Source organism: Archocentrus centrarchus, chromosome 1, assembly GCF_007364275.1.
Source record: "Archocentrus centrarchus isolate MPI-CPG fArcCen1 chromosome 1, fArcCen1, whole genome shotgun sequence".
NCBI classification, from domain to species: Eukaryota; Metazoa; Chordata; class Actinopteri; order Cichliformes; family Cichlidae; genus Archocentrus; species Archocentrus centrarchus.
The window spans coordinates 29266618-29282831 of NC_044346.1; the positions used below are offsets into that span (position 1 = coordinate 29266618).

At 40.2% G+C, this 16214-nt stretch overlaps 1 protein-coding gene across 3 annotated transcripts in view; it reads right to left on the minus strand.

The window, feature by feature from the left end:
- The window catches only part of add3a (adducin 3 (gamma) a), a 104806-nt gene that overhangs the window by 42340 nt on the left and 46252 nt on the right, over positions 1-16214 (minus strand). For 2 of the 3 annotated variants that reach the window (XM_030743607.1, XM_030743598.1), the window contains exon 2: positions 5996-6109. The exons of the other annotated variant lie outside the window; for it this stretch is intronic. The gene's annotated coding sequence lies outside the window, so the exon portion shown is untranslated. The remainder of the gene's footprint in view (positions 1-5995; positions 6110-16214) is intronic. 3 annotated transcript variants of the gene reach the window in all.

Here is a 16214-nt window from a genome sequence, read left to right on the forward strand (position 1 = left end):
TGTTACTATCATAACTTTCACATAATGCAAAATATCTTGAGGTTTCCATCTGAAAACCCTAGGGTAGAGTAACAAAGAGCTACAATACACATTGGTTGTTATCCTGACGGCTTAGATGATACAGAGTTTTTGTTTAGGCTCCTGCCTGAGTAATGGTAATAACACTGCTGCAACAGGCGCCAAGCCAAACCCACTTGATAACACATAGTGAAGCTGAAAACCAGCCACAAGAGAACTTCATCAAAGCCCCGCATTATTTTGTGACATGTGAGTCTGAATTTCCTCTCTCATTAGTTTAAACCAGCTTCTATTTAGGGCATAATTTTTGCCTACCACAGCACAAAGTGATGAAAGTGTGGTACTTGTTTGGTTTGTACAACATGTAAATGTGTTCGCTAAAGAACACAGACAAGAATTTTAATGTGCCAAATGTGTAGAAGTTAATAAAAATGGTAAAGGAGTAAGACTATAACACACTGCAAGCATCTGAACAAATTACTGTTTAGTTTAAAGCAAAGATGGCAGGTGCAATACTGTGTTATTCCTTAGTGTAACATCATAAGGTTTTCAGGATTTGAAAGGCTCTATATAATTATTTTTATGGCAATACAAGGAGATAAAATTGTCAAGATTATTTTTAAAAGAGGCTAAAAAAAAAAATTCTTGTGTTTGTTATTGTATGCACCATAATCCTAATGACACTGTGATGTCACTGGCATGTCAGTAAAAGCTCCTTGTGTATACACTCACATTCTCACAGGTCAGACCTGGGCGCGGGCCAGATCCAGCCCTTTGGTTGTTCCTGACCAGCCCGCATGAGATCAATGGAAAAGTAGGATTCAGATGTAAATAAGTATCGTGCACTTTGTCCCATTTCAGCCATAATAAACACCCCATCAGTCTTTTTTGATTTTGTGCGAAATCACAACAGAACTTTGTTGCTATCTATTTTGAAGGCAACTTGTTTTTTTATTTACATAGGTATGTGTGTGAAAGCGAATGCGGCCTTACTGTAAATGTGTTGGAACCAACGTTTATGAGAGTTGTAAGCTTGCTAGCCCCGGAAGCTCAGATTTAAAAAAAAAAAAGAAAGATTGATGTTGAATGCTGCAGGAGCTTGGCGACACTTCCAGAGTGTACCTGCCTCTCACCCTGTGACAAGCTCCAGCCCCCTAGAGTGTTTGGTGGACTCTGCTGCACTAATAAGCCCAGAGAAAAAAATGAGCTTCTTTCCATGTCAGCGGTAACAAGATGGATCAAAGACATTGTTGGAAATATGGAGCTTCCGTTGAAAAGCAAAGCGGACAATACTGCCCTTCTCCTTGTCTCTGGATGTGCTCAATGAAAGGGACATTGAGTGATTAATTCACGGAGGTAGCTGTGTGCTTGGAAAGGCCTGTGTGTGCAGATACAGATCCCTTCTAAATGATGATCACCTGTCATTTGGATTTTGACCTCAGACACTGAACCCAACTTTAATGCACATCAAAGTAATTAAACATAGCAAAAATAGCCAAAGTACTTTTTTATAAAAGTTAAATGTCAGAAATTTTGCAAAAACATGCACATTTTGTTCACAGTTGTTTTGGGAAATATTGATTAAATAGTGTTAAAATGTTGACATTTTACTATGCCTATTCTTACCAGAAGAGGTTTAGAAAAAGATAAAATTAATATTGATCAGTATTGAGTTCAGCTTATTGGCCATCCACAATACTCTCAGTTTCTCAAGTGGTGCCTTGGGGAAAATTAATTGCCCTCCCCTCTGATAGGTATTCCTTAGACAGTCTGGGTGCTGTTTGCCATGTAATAATAGGCAGATTCCCTTAAATGGCATCAGATGCATGTGGAAGAAATCAGTAGAGCATTTGCTCAGGAGGTTGCAGCTGGCCTGCACCAACAAACAAGCAGCCATCATCTTGCAGACATCACATGACCAACTGTCTTTTCCAACAAACTACATCCTCTACTGAAAGAAGAACAATAATGTATTCTGGGGAATAGTTGCACTGCTCACCTATGAAATAACATTATGAAGAATGCTTACAGAAAAGACCTTTATTGGTATGAAGCAGCTGGAGGGGACTTTTTATTTTTGACTAATAGTAATGCTTCACAGCTCATCCAAAAGAAAGTGTAATAAACACCCAGGGATTTATAGTGTATAGTGGAAGTGGAGAACTCACAATTTTGTTTCACCAACCTAAGACAGGAATAATGCAGCACAAAAATCTGCAAACAATCAATAGTGCAGCAATTTAAAATCTTAGGACCAGTCATGCCCCTCCTCGTGCAGCGCTGTACATTGTAAAGCCTTTAAGGCAACTATATTAAACATTTATGATCTGTGTTATACTCTGTTAAATGCATGATTCATAAACAATCAATTTTTGTGTTGCAACACTGCTCATTTTTTTCACATCACATCTAGAAAAAAAACAAAACAAAACAACTGAAGCTTAATTAAAATGGCCTTTTCTTTCCTTATCAAGGAGCTCACGCCAATCTTTTTCCTTGCACTTTTTCTGTGTGTAGTTACTCTGTACTGATTGCTGCAGTTTGTACAATATTAGGTTTATTCATATTGCCAAGATCTGTGTCTAGACGGCATTCTCTTCTGCAGTGCGGTAAATGTGCCAAGTGCAGACGGGCACAGAAGGGATCACTCTCAATGCCTCCTTCTCGGCATTGGTGCATCACTCAGCACTTTTTCAGACTCCACACACACAGACACGCATACAGCTGACTCGGGGTGAGAAGAGGGAAAAAAAAAAAAAAGTGTTCTGTGTATAATGCTGAATAAAGCCACTTCCACACTGACCCCAAACAGTTAACTGTAGGACGATAGCAGTGTACCACAGACTGTGAGATATTTTGAGACATCTGCAGTTTACTAGAGGGTTACAAGTGACTCAGCCGTTGACGCTTTTTGGACAGTTTCAAACAACCACTATGGAATATAATATCTGAACTATAATATTTGCACACTATCTGCAAATATCTGGCAGGGTTCTAACACAACAATATATAACTACCCAAGATGAACCACAAAACAACTAACAAACTTTACAAAGATGTGACTGCTGGCTTCAACAATCTCATCAGCTTTCTGTTATGTGGACAGAATGCAGATAACAAAAATAATTGTGGCAAAATTGGACACAGTGCTAGTAATAAACATATAAGGGATTTCCACATTTCCATTAGTGTCGCCCGTCAACATGCTCATACCCTACCATCTCTGCGATCCTTGTCCTCATATTCCCTCTGATCCTGCATGGAGACAGCCTCACTTTCAACAAAATCTGCTAAAAGCCTGAAAAGGTCCAGGGAAGTCTGCTGATGCTTAACTTCTTTCTTGGTTATTTAGCTGCCAGGGGTTGCAATCACGTGCCTGCCTATCTAGTAATGTGTGTCCATACAGTTCAGATTTATGCAACAAGTCTAGTAATACTCCTGTTGCAAAACTGCACTGAGCAGAGCACATAGGTTCATTTGGAGACTGTTTTGTGCTGTTTGGACATTTGTGTTCTCACATAAAGTTCCACTGGGTAATAAAGTTCAGGGCTGCAGTGCATGTGTGAAAGCAGCTTTTGTTTTGCCATCACAGTGAGTGCAAAAGAGCACTAATGCGAAAGGGAACCCAACCGGGTGGGAGAGTCTCAAGACTGTGCCCAAGCACCTACATATAGCTCACTGGCTGATGAGAGCAGTCTTGTCTCTGAACAACAGCTAATTATGGCTGTGTGGAAACCAAAATTACTGTTATTTCCTTAGGTTGAGTCATTTGACACATGACAAACAAGGCTCTACTAATCCCATACATCAAAATGCCTGATTAATGCTCTAACACACTCCCTACACAACTGTTATTAAGTTTAAAGATTAATGAGTCCTTTGCACACTACAGTACTCAAGTAATCCCACATTATTGTTGAAGTTATCCACTCCTTGAACCCTGTGATAAGCTGTGGACAAAAACAGAAAACAACAGAGGCGAGGGCCTGACCGTCCGCATGCTGGTATCCATTTACAGCCAAAGGCCTGCTATCAGCGGTCTGTCAGCATTTCCCACCAAACGCCGAGCAGTAACAGGAGAGCAGCAGAGGGGCACTTTCACTGATGTTAACTATTGGGAATGTACAAACATTTGAACTCATGTCCGGGAACGAAAAAAAAAAAAAAAAAAGAAAAGAAATGGCCTGATGTGGAGACTCCTCAATGGGAAACTGATGGATGTGGAATTTCTTAAGATAATAAAACCAGCAGAGTTAATGGTTGTGAGGAAACCCCACTGAATTTAACTTCAAATGCTATTTGCCCACATGTCAGGGAGGTCAAGTTTATCCCACAAGGGAAGTAAAAAGCCACAGGACAACATCCAACTACTGCATGGTTACTGCTTGTCAGCTCATATGAAACATCAGCTATACATCTTGAAAAGAAAGAGTTTGACAAACAAGCCCACAAATCAGGATGAGGCAAACTGTAGATTCAGGTCATCCTCTCCTCTTCACTAAGAGTGAGCCTAATGTGACAATGTTATTATTACAGTCATCAATTTTAAATTAAATGTAGTAATTTACAGTCCTTTATACAGTATTGCAAACATTCAGCTTCTTATCCAGAGTAAGAGCAGATAACAGGGGGGGGGGGGGGGGGGGGGGGGGGGGTATAAATAACCACAACCGAGTACAAGCAGTGGGTGATGTTCAGAAAAACAACCCAAATCACAGCCTTTTGGTAGTGAGAGTTGCCAGGAAGTACACTTTAATCTTGATCACCCTGCAGGCCGAGGAAAAAAACTAAACCAAAAAACAAACAAACAAACAAACAAACAAAAAAAACGATGTCATCTGGTGTACATGTCAAACACAAACAAACCTGTAAAGTTCTCATATTTATGCAGCTCTAAAAAGCCTGTCTAGTTTTACACTTGTATGGGAGTCATACTAAGTAGCCAGTACTCCATATTTGAGGGCTAAATGGGCATTTAGAGCTCAGCTAATGTTTAACGCAGAGAGACACATTCAGATTCACTTCATGGAGTGCTCGCTGGTAACAAAGCTGTCGCTGTCTGAACAGCTGTGTTATTTAGCGCAGAGAAAGGAAAATTTAAAAAAAAAGCAGAGACCAACGCATGAATCTACTCAAGCGTGAACAGGGAAGCCTGCCTCTGCCTCAAAGTTCAGGTAGAGATAATAAACTTCTGTGGAGGCACAGGGAGTGAGCAAAGAAGCAGTGTGCATGTGTGTGTGTATTTTAAGAAGTTTGTTTCCTCCATTGACAGAGATAAAATGTGGCCTAGGGGCAACAATGGGAAGTCACCACCCAGGCATGATCTTGGTCAAATGTGCTATTTCAGGTCGATGGCAGAAACACTCGAGTGTTTAGGAGCTACAGTGTTTGTCTGGAGGAAGTTTCAAACACAGATACGATAATGTCTCTGCTCACAGATGCTCACCTAGAATTCAAAATGAACTATCAGCGTCATCTGCAAAATATTTATGACCTTAACTGAAAAAAAAGATTGCATCATCATTATGAAATAACTTGCACAATGACTTGACCATAGAATAATAAGTCAAAGGAAAAACCCAAGTCCATTGCCACTTTAGCTACTGTGAACATTTAGGCTATTTCTTCAATTAACTAATAATGTTTGTTCTTATTTTTGAGTACAGCTTATGTTTGATTTTAAAGTAATTCTTGTTTCACTGTCAGTGTAGAGAGATTGTGTAGATACTTTAGTGAACCTTACTATCAGTAAACAGTGCTTTCAATGCCTCAGCATTTCTGGGGTTTCTGCATTGAAACCTAAACAATAAGGAAGACTTCAAATATTTTGGAGTTTGAATTTATTAGGAATTCATAATGTTTAGGTTTATTGGTAACCTAAACATTTGTTGAGTTTCCAGCTGATGATCTAGTGCACTGTAATGTCTTTACATGTAGTTTTTAAATCACAAGTGCGGAGGCACAGAGAATATCATACCTGTGTGGTGTCGTTGCTCTTAACAGTCACAGAATATCAGATGACCTCAAATCCACACAAATGAACTTGTTCCACTCCTTGTTGACAAAATGCCATACACGCCTTGAGTCCACACTACACGAGAAAAAAAAAAAATGTTACCAATAATATGACTTCCTCTTTTCACAAATATGGGCTTTCACATACACTACATGGACAAAAGTACTGAGCCACGTACACATAGCACCTACAGGGGCTACATGCCATGGAAACCCATGCCAAGAAGCTCCCAGCACACAATTTATATGCTCCCCTGTCAATGCCAGAGGAGGCTTGGAACACAGTTATTGAGTCAGAGCATTTACAACTTTTACGCACGACTCGCCTCAGCACTCAGTGACCCCGCTCTGTAACTTTACGTGGTCTGCGACTTCATGGCTGAGTTGCTGTGGTTCCTAAACCCCTCCAATTTGCAATAATACCACTTACAGATGATCACGGAATAGCTATGAAGGAAGAAATTTTACAAACTGAGTTGATGCAACAGTTGCATCCAGTTACAGTACCGTGTTCAAATTCAGTGAGCTCTTTAGAACAACCCACTTTTTCACAAATGTGTGTACAGGCAGACTGCATGACTAGGTGCTTGATTTTATACACCTGTGGCCACGAGACTAAAAACACCAGAATTCAAAAATTAAGAGGCGTGACCCAATATTTTTGTTCAAATAGTGTACTTAAGTTCAGCAGGCTCTTAATCAGTTAATGCATTTATTTCATGATATTAAAAATGGGGAGGAAAAAAAAAAAAAAAAAATCACATTATTTCCACTAAAGTTATCTTTATTTTCTCCCTCATGATCCCAACACTGCAAACAAATAGGCCCAACTTAATGTTACACATGGTCCAACAAAAAGAGGATTGCCAGTTAAAATATATTAACACTATATTGCCAAAAGTATTCTTGAGTATAAAAACTCAAGCACCTAGGTATGCAGGTAAGTTGCTTCTACAAACATTTGGAAAGAATGGGTCGCTCTCAGGAGCTCAGTCAATTCCAGCGTGGTACCGTGACAGGAAGCCCACAAATCCAGTCATGAAATTTCCTTGTTGCTAAATATTTCACAATCAACTGTTAGTGGTATTATAAAGTGGAAGTGATTACAAACGACAGCAACAAAGTGGTAGGCCACATAAAATCACAGAGCCGGGTCAGTAGATGTTAAGGCGCATAGTGCGCAGAGGTCACCAACTTTCTGCAGAGTCAATCGCTACAGACCTCCAAACTTCATGTGACCTTCAGATTCGCTCACGAGAAGTGCACAGAGAGGTTCATGGAATGGGTTTCCAAGGCCGAGCAGCTGCATCCAAGCGCAATGCAAAGCGTCGGATGCAGTGGTGTAAAACATGCCGCCATTGGACGCTAAAGCAGTGGAGACAAGTTCTCTGGAGTGATGAATCACACTTGTCCCTCTGGCAATCTGATGGACTTTTCTGGGTTTGACAGTTGCCAGGAGAACAGTACTTGTCTGACTACTGTGTGCCAAGTGTAAAGTTCGGTGGGGGGGGGGGGGGGGGGGGGGGGGATTATGGTGTGGGGTTGTTTTTCAGGAGTTGGGCTTGGCCGAGCCAAAATCATATTAAATCCTGTGGCTTAAGAATGTGATGTCACTCAAGTTCATATGCATGTAAAGGCAGGCGAGCAAAAACTTGGCAATACAGTGTATGTCGCTATGTGTAGGCATGTCCTCAAGCACTATGTGACATCATAACAATTAGCAGTCAATACCATTTAGCAGTCTTGTGACAGTGTGATTAAAGATTTTCACTCAGCAAATAAAATTTAACATTTTTTTTGTTTATTAAATTTTCTGCCTAAAGTTACGATTTCCAAACACATTTCCACTGCTTCTTTCAAGACATTTGCCACCCATGTGCCATTATTATCTTTCAGCCATAATGACTTCTGTTTACAAAACAAGTCATTATATGAGATGCGTGATGCGTAGTGCAGTCGATGAACATCATCGCAGCTGTGTCGCAACCAGTGCCAAACTTTTACTGGTTCATGTGTAGAAGAAAAGTTTGGCGTTCATTTAGTTAATGATACAATCTGGATGGTGTTGTACAGTTCCTCTGAAAAACAGATCACATGCCAAATTAAGGTCATCCATAACGCAAGACCAACACACACACACACACACACACGCACGCACAGCTGGCTGCTAATCACCCTGTAATTATAGCTGGTAATGAGAGAGCTATAGACACTCTTTAACAGGCCCCTGTTGCTTCACCCACACAAACAATAACAATCCAAGGCCGGGCGTCTCAGCTGCTAACTGCAACCGTATGTCCTCACCACCAGACACTGGCTTTATCGTTGGGTAGAGACTAAGCAGCAGTGGCCTAAGCTGCTCCATGGCTACACAACACAAGCTGTGTACTGCATTAGTTTTGGTGTGAATTACTTGACATTTTCTCAAAGCTTTTGCTGGCATCAATGCCTGACTTAAGGAGACTGGCAAAACCATTTGGATTGTCGTTCTGATTCTACCTCCTGATTCGCTTAGAAAACAAAATTCACTTTAGAAAAAAATTTTATTTTATTTTTTTTTAATGGCCCCTGCTTAGGATTCAAATCACAGTATTCACTGAGTCTCTGTACACAAAGCTTCAGCTCCATCAGCGGACTATGACCACTTATGAGCACCATTCACATTTCACCTAAATGTTTTGCTCAAGGGTGCAGCTGCCTTTTAGTTTTACAGAAAACTAAAGTTAACTTTGTGAAAATAACACTTCCAATGTGGGCCTCTTTTTATTTTTCCAACTTACCGAACACAGTTGATAAATCTTATATACAGTATAAGCTAAAAGCAAGCTTTCCACTTTGCAACCTTGCACTTGGCTTATGCCTAGTGCCAACTACTACATTTGTGTGAATGTTGCATTGGTTTTTGTAATTGTTGAGGGAAGCCAAGGTTAAGAACAATTCTAAAAGAAAACAGAGCAAAACTGTTAATTGACTTAGCTCTACTGTTCACAAAGCTGTCTGCACATACAAACTCCAGACAGGATTGGAAAAATCAGGTTTACATACTGTCTGAAGTTTTCTATTTCCTGCTGTGAGAAAAGACAAGTCCTTACTACTAGAAATACTCTGGTTCATTGAGGTAGTATGTGTGCCACACATTGGTAGAAGGCAAAATAAGATGCTCACTTGCTCAGTATGAATTCAAATTCTCTATCCATCCATTTTCTTCTGCTTATCCAATTCAGAGTCACGGGAGGGCTGAAGCCTATCCTAGCAGGTTACGCCCTGGACAGGTCGCCAACCTGTCGCAGGTGTTAACACACAGAGACAGACAACCATTTCGGATAATCAGTTAACCTATATCCATACATGTATTCGGACTGTAGGAAGAAAACAGAGTACCCAGAGAAAACCCACACAGACACGAGGAGAACACACACAGAAAGCCCCCAGTCTTCAAACAGAGGACCTTCTTGCTTCTTGCTGTGAGGCAACATCACTAACTATTGCACCGTCATGCTGCCCTCACATTGCAATAACCTGCCATAACACAGACCTTGTCCTACAGAACTGGCAGGTTAAAGTGTCTTTAATATTTGGTATGACTACACTGAACATTTGAGTTCTTAAATAAATTCCTGCGGGATAAGGTCTAAAAGCATGAAAATAGCTGTAGTATAATCTTGTAATATCATGGAAAAACTGATCCTTTCAATAAAGAGTTTTCAAAATGGAAACTGGAAAACTGCAATAAAAACAAAACTTGGATGAGAAAAAAAAAAAAACTTGTCTCTTTTATTTTTCCTGTAATATTTACAGCATCGTGAGGGATTTTCTTCTATGCTACAGTAGCTTACGTAGATTTCCTTGCAGAAGACAAGAATATACTCATGTCCTGAATTTCAGTCAGACAATTAAGCTATTTTTTGAAGAGGCAGTCTCAGAGGAAACACTGAGCGGGACTGTGTCAATATCACAGTAACACTGGCAGCAGTCACTGACATCAGCATGACAAAATAAATCAATACAAGGGATGTCCTTTAAAATAAAAGGGAATTTGTCACTGATGTCCCTTAGCAGACAATGGAAATCAGAAAACCACAGCTTTAAGGAATCATGGCGGTCATGCCATAAAAGTGAGCAATTTTTTTTTTAAGCCAATCACTCCACACTAACCTCTCTCTATTAATGGGCTTTATACCACAGACCTTTAAGGTGGAAGTAATTAAACCACTACTTAAAAAGCTATCACTGACCCAGGTGTCTTAGCTAATTATAGGAAAATCGCCAACCTTCCTTTTATTTAAAAAATTCTTGAAAGAGTAGTTGTAAAACAGCTAACTGATCATCTGCAGAGGAACGGTTTATTTAAAGAGTTTCAGTCAGGTTTCAGAATTCATCACAGTACAGAAACAGCATTAGTGAAGGTTACAAACGATCTTCTTATGGCCTCTGACAGTGGACTCATCTCTGTGCTTGTCTGGCTCGACCTCAGGGCAGCATTCGATACTGGTGACCATAATATTTTATTACACAGATGACAGCATGCTGTAGGTATTAAACATGCTGCACTGCAGTGGTTTGAATCCTATTTATCTAATAGACTCCAATTTGTTCATGTAAATGGGGAGTCTTCTTCACACAGTAAGGTTAATTATGGAGTTCCACAGAGTTCTGTGCTAGGACCAATTTTATTTACATTATACATGCTTCCCCCTGGCAGTATTATTAGAAGGCACTGCATGGGATGGGGCATATATATATAGCATATATTTTCTTTGCCATCTAGATCATACTCAGCTTTATCTGCCCATGAAGCCAAATGACACACCAATTAGTTAAACTGCATGAATGTCTTAAAGACATAAAGGCCCGGATGACCTCTAATTTCCTGCTTCTAAATTTGGATAAAACTGAGATTATTGTACTCGGCCCTACAAATATTATAAACATGCTGTCTAACCAGATACTAACCACATACTTGACATTATTTTGGCCTCTAGTAACACTGTGAGGAATCGCTTTTGACCAGGATATGTCCTTCAATGCACATATTAAACAAATACATAGTACTTGTGAAAATAACACTGCTTTTTTTTGTATTTGCACAATATCTATAAAATTAGAAACATCCTGTCTCAGAGTGATGCTGAAAAACTAGTTCATGCATTTATTCATTATTATCAGGTTGTTCTAAAAACTCCATGAAAAGCACATTACCTTCATTGTGTTTGACAGATGAGCTCGTATGTTTGGGATAATTAGCAGATTCTTTCTTTCTCTCACCTTAGTAAAGTTTAATCTTTGTCTCATCGGTCCATAAAACTTTGTCCCAGAATTTCTGAGGCTTATCTCTGTACTTCTTGGCAAATCCCAGCCTGGCCTACCTGTTTTTCTTGTTAATTAGTGGTTTGCATCCTCTGGTGAAGCCTCTGTACTTATGTTCATAGAGTCTTCTGTAAACAGTAGATTCGGATCCCCTCACTCCTGCCCACTGGATGTTGTTGCTGAGGTCACGACCAGTTGTTTTAGGGTCTTTCTTTATAGCACTTAGAATGCTTCTGTCATCAAATGTTGTTTTCCTTGGTCTACCTGTTCAACATCTGTTACTTAACACACCAGTGACGACTTTCTTCTTTAGGACGTTCAGTAAGACAGTTGTACTGACTATGGCCAATGTTTGTGCAATGGCTCTGATTGATTTTCCATCTTCTCTCATCTTCACAATTGCTTGTTTTTCACCCACAGACAGCTCCCTGGTTTTCATGTTAGTGGCTCCTCTAACTATAAATGCAAAACTGAGCGTAGACATTCAGCACTATTTACTATTTGAATAATTAATGTAAAAGGGCATACCCGAGCAACAAAACACACCTGTCAATCACACGTTCCAATATTTTTGCTCTCAAGAAAAATGGGTGGATTCAGACAAAAGGTGTTATCCTCTGAACTGTGCATCAGATCCAGATGTAAATACCTGGAAATAAAAGCTAAAATATTTATCTTTTGTCTCATATTCATCTTTTAATGTCAAACCCAAATGTTTTCAGTCTACAGCAAAAATAAAGGGATTGGCCTCACTCTTCCTGCAGAGGGGAGTGTAGTTTGGGTTGGATCACGTGACCCTGAACCCTCCCTTAGTTACACTGCAATAGGCCTAGGCTGCTGGGGGGTTCCCATGATGCACTGAATGTTTCTTATTCACTCACCTCTTTTCACTGTGTTTATACACCACTCTGCATTTAATCATGAGTTATTATTGATCTCTGGCTCTCTTCCACAGTGTGTCTTTTGTCCTGTGTCCCTCCCCTCAGCCCCAACCGGTCGGCAGATGACTGCCCCTCCCTGAGCCTGGTTCTGCCGGAGGTTTCTTCCTGTTACAATATAAAGCGCCTTGAGACAACTATTGTTGTAATTTGGTGCTATATAAATAAAATTGACTTGAATTGAATTAAATTGAACCCTTGTCTGTACCAGGTGAGTAAACACACTTTGCCTGAATAAACATGTGGAAACAAACATAGAAATTATCCACCAAGCATAATGGAAACTTTGGGGGATTTCTGTGCTTCACAGACAGAGTTGATGCATGTAGGGTGTAGGGTGAGAAGAACTCAAGCTATTTTTTCCAATATGAAAAGCTGAACATTTTGAATCTCACTTGTGATCATGTGCATCCAACTGTAGCGGATTTATTTTTCCATGCTTTATTAAAAACAGTTATGCAAAAATGGTAACGGTCAAAAACTGATGAAAACTAAGAGGACTAACTGAACATAGAAGCAAAAATCCATCATATAGAGAATGCACCCCAGCAGTGCTACTGAATGAGCTCTTTTGAACAGTGTACACAGAATTTTCATGGAAGACCACAGTCACATGGCAGATCAGTAAGTAGGCCTTTAATAAGTGTGTACGTTTATGCTTCAGGGGAAAATACATCTTCCAGAAATCTTTGTGAAATGAAGCAGAACTTTTCCCCTCACAGAGAGGAGCATTCTTTTCCACAAGGAAAAGATTTCTTACCAATGACTTAACTCCCAGCTATAATAAATGCACATCAACACTCGGGCTGGGTTCCAAATATTCACACCGTCGGAGATTAACAGCTGTGGAATGTCGGGAGTTTGACCCCAGGTGATAAAGTGGGAGTAGAAACAGTTTAGTAAAAAAATAAAACACTAATATTCAGCATACACAATAATATATGAGAATAAGTGAAGTTCAGGAGTTCATTGTAAGTTCATGAACTTTGTTCCACCTTTTCTAAAGAGATGTGATGCAGAACTCTATTCAAATAAATCTAATTACGTACTGATGCAGCATATGAAATCGAATTATCAAGCAATTATACATCCTTCCTGCTGTCAAAGAGAGCTGTGCCATTGTCGCTGAGGGCCACAGGACTCGTCCGTGGTCAAGCAACGAGGCAAAACACCGAGTGGGCGTCGACCAGGGAGCTGCTCTGTTTGTGCGTTTCTGGGGGACTATCCATTACACAATCCGAGGAAGCAGACAGATTTGATATGTCAGAGTCTGCGTCTGGATGAGGTCATTATGCATGAAGCAGAACCGCAGGCCCATCGCACCAGCACAAACACACATGCAGTTGAGCATGAGCACACAAACAGGCGCGCGCACGCTCGCATGAGTTTCTATGGCAACTCCAAACAAACAGTCCGTGCATGTGGTGACCCCACCCTAGCAGAAGAGAGGGAGGAACTAATACTGAGAAGCAAAAACAGAAGTAAAAGTAAGATTGAAAGTGAGATGAAAGCAATGAAGGGCCATCACATGTGAATTTGCAACCACATATGCTTCACTTTATGCCTTCCCTAAGGCTCTTTCATAGGAGCATCAAAGAAACTCTTACTATCTATATGCTATATATAAAAGCTGTATTCTCATAATGCTAAACCCACTCTTAATACTTAAAAGCTCCACATCTAAAACCAGATTTTCTTGTTAAGTCATTTGGAAAGCCTCAGTTTCACAAGAAGACTGAGGAATTGTGAAACATCCTCATCCCACGAGTATCCCACAAGCCTTTTATGTTATTGTACCACACAGGTCGAATACAGAACACACAGAGACCGTAACTCAACCAGCCTCCCAAAAGGCATTTTCATTTAACTCCAGAAAGACGAAAGAAGAACACACCAACAATAGACATGCAGCTTTGTGCGTAAGAGTTCTTGAGGCTTAGCAACTTCCAAGGTCAGTCAGGGTTGAAAACACCCACATCCGCAGATTAAAAGCATCCCTGCATGTAGATGTTTTGCTGGTTGGGTGGAAAAAATAACAGAAGAAGAAAAAGTTTGACTACTTGGACTTTTGGCATTTTCCCATGTTTTGGGAAGTCCATCCTGCCGTCATAGAACATGTTACTCTGTTGTTGCTGGTGAAAGGTTAGGGGTGACTGAACCTGTCCATGCCTAGGGCATAATAAATGCAAGAGGACCACACGTATATGTGCTTTATGGCTGTACTGTATAAATAAGGTTGACACTATATTCTCCTTAAATTTTTAAAAAAAAATCTGACTCAGACTAAAAGTATAATATGAAACGAGCTCCAGGAAAGCAAACAAGCAGTTCTTCTCATGTTGAGCCACTGTCACTATGTTGTGAACATATCAAACGATTCAATAACACTTTGTCAGAGGAAAAAGAGAGCCTCTGGAGCGTGCATTTGTCCACACGTCCCTTCGTGTTTCCGGGCCTGTCAGGCTCGAGCCTCAGGGGTTGCGACACAAAGTCATAAAAAGCATCCATCATGGAAAGTAAAGCGGCAGCAAGGGATGCTGACGACATCTAGAAGGTCAGGCATCTTGCTGCACAGGCCTCTGGGATCCTTTCCTAGTCTTGTCAACAAATAATTTACTGAGCATAGCGGCAATAGAGAAGTTTAAGAAGTTTATCTTAGAGGATAAAAGGTCTTTAAGCTTTTTGTTGCAATAGTTGTCACAAGAACTAGCGTGTCTGTGCTAAACAGGAAACTAGACTAGAGATGGCACTTGTTGCCAGTACTTCAAAGGAAAAAGTCATCAAATCATGATTTTTTATGGTATTCCAGCAGTGGCTGTTTTACTGGATTTAAAAATAATCTACTAGTTATCCTGAACAATAGTATAATACCAATTCACATAAGGTTTGGTCAATTTTTAAAATAAAGGTGATACAGAGGCTAAAATAATTGTTTTACTCAATCTTAGAAGTATGATTCCCCTGCTAAATTGAACCTGGCGTGTTATTGCAAATTGTAACCCAAATCAGATCAGCAAATATAAAAGAAGTTTAAAAAACAGTATCTGCGGTTTGTACAGATTCGCTGAAATTAACTTGGGTTAACATGGGTTTAAAAATCTTAGAAGATATTATCTTTACTCATGCAGTATTTTCCCACTTTTGTGGTCTGTAATTAAACCTATTCATCCTTCTTTTAATCTCCGTTTCCTTATCACTGTCATTTTCCAGCTGCTCGTGAGTAGCCTGCAGTGCTTTACTGTATTTCTCTCTTTCACTGTCTTGCTGTCACACATATCGCATGTGTGTGTGTGTGTGTGTGTGTGTGTGTGTGTGTGTGTGCGTGCATGCGTGTAGGAAGGACAAACTTCCTGTCAGGATGTGGGGTCCTGCAGAGGGACGGCGACACATGGCCAGAAGTCATAACTTTCTGCTGAGACCAAGTGCGACGAGGTTTGTGTGTGCACCCGTGTGCGTCTCCTTCTAGTGCATGCATTTATTTGCAATTGTCCGCATCCTAATTGCTCTGACCACAGAGAATACTTTGTCTCACTAGAGCTATATCAATGATCATTAAGTAATTCTTCACCAAAAATCAAAGCGATTCCAGGCTCATACTGTAGCACAGCCTTCATTCATAAAAACTTTACTAGGCCAACTTCAAATAAACATGAAAATGACCATTAACAGCAACTATCCTGAAAGTCAGTCATAGCAAAGGGCTTCACTGGTCTATAGGGACTCCACATAATTAGACCACCAAGGCAGGAGAAAAATAGTCCACAGCTTGGGCCTCAGAGGTGCCCTCTCTTCCTTACCACTCACATCTATGCTATACTGTTTTCATTTCAAGCTCCTTCTCTTTATCTCAACAAACTGTATTTTCAATTCCTTTCACTGTTGTTCATGCTTGTCTCTCTCTCTCACAGCTGCACAAAAACAGCAAACAGTGTACAA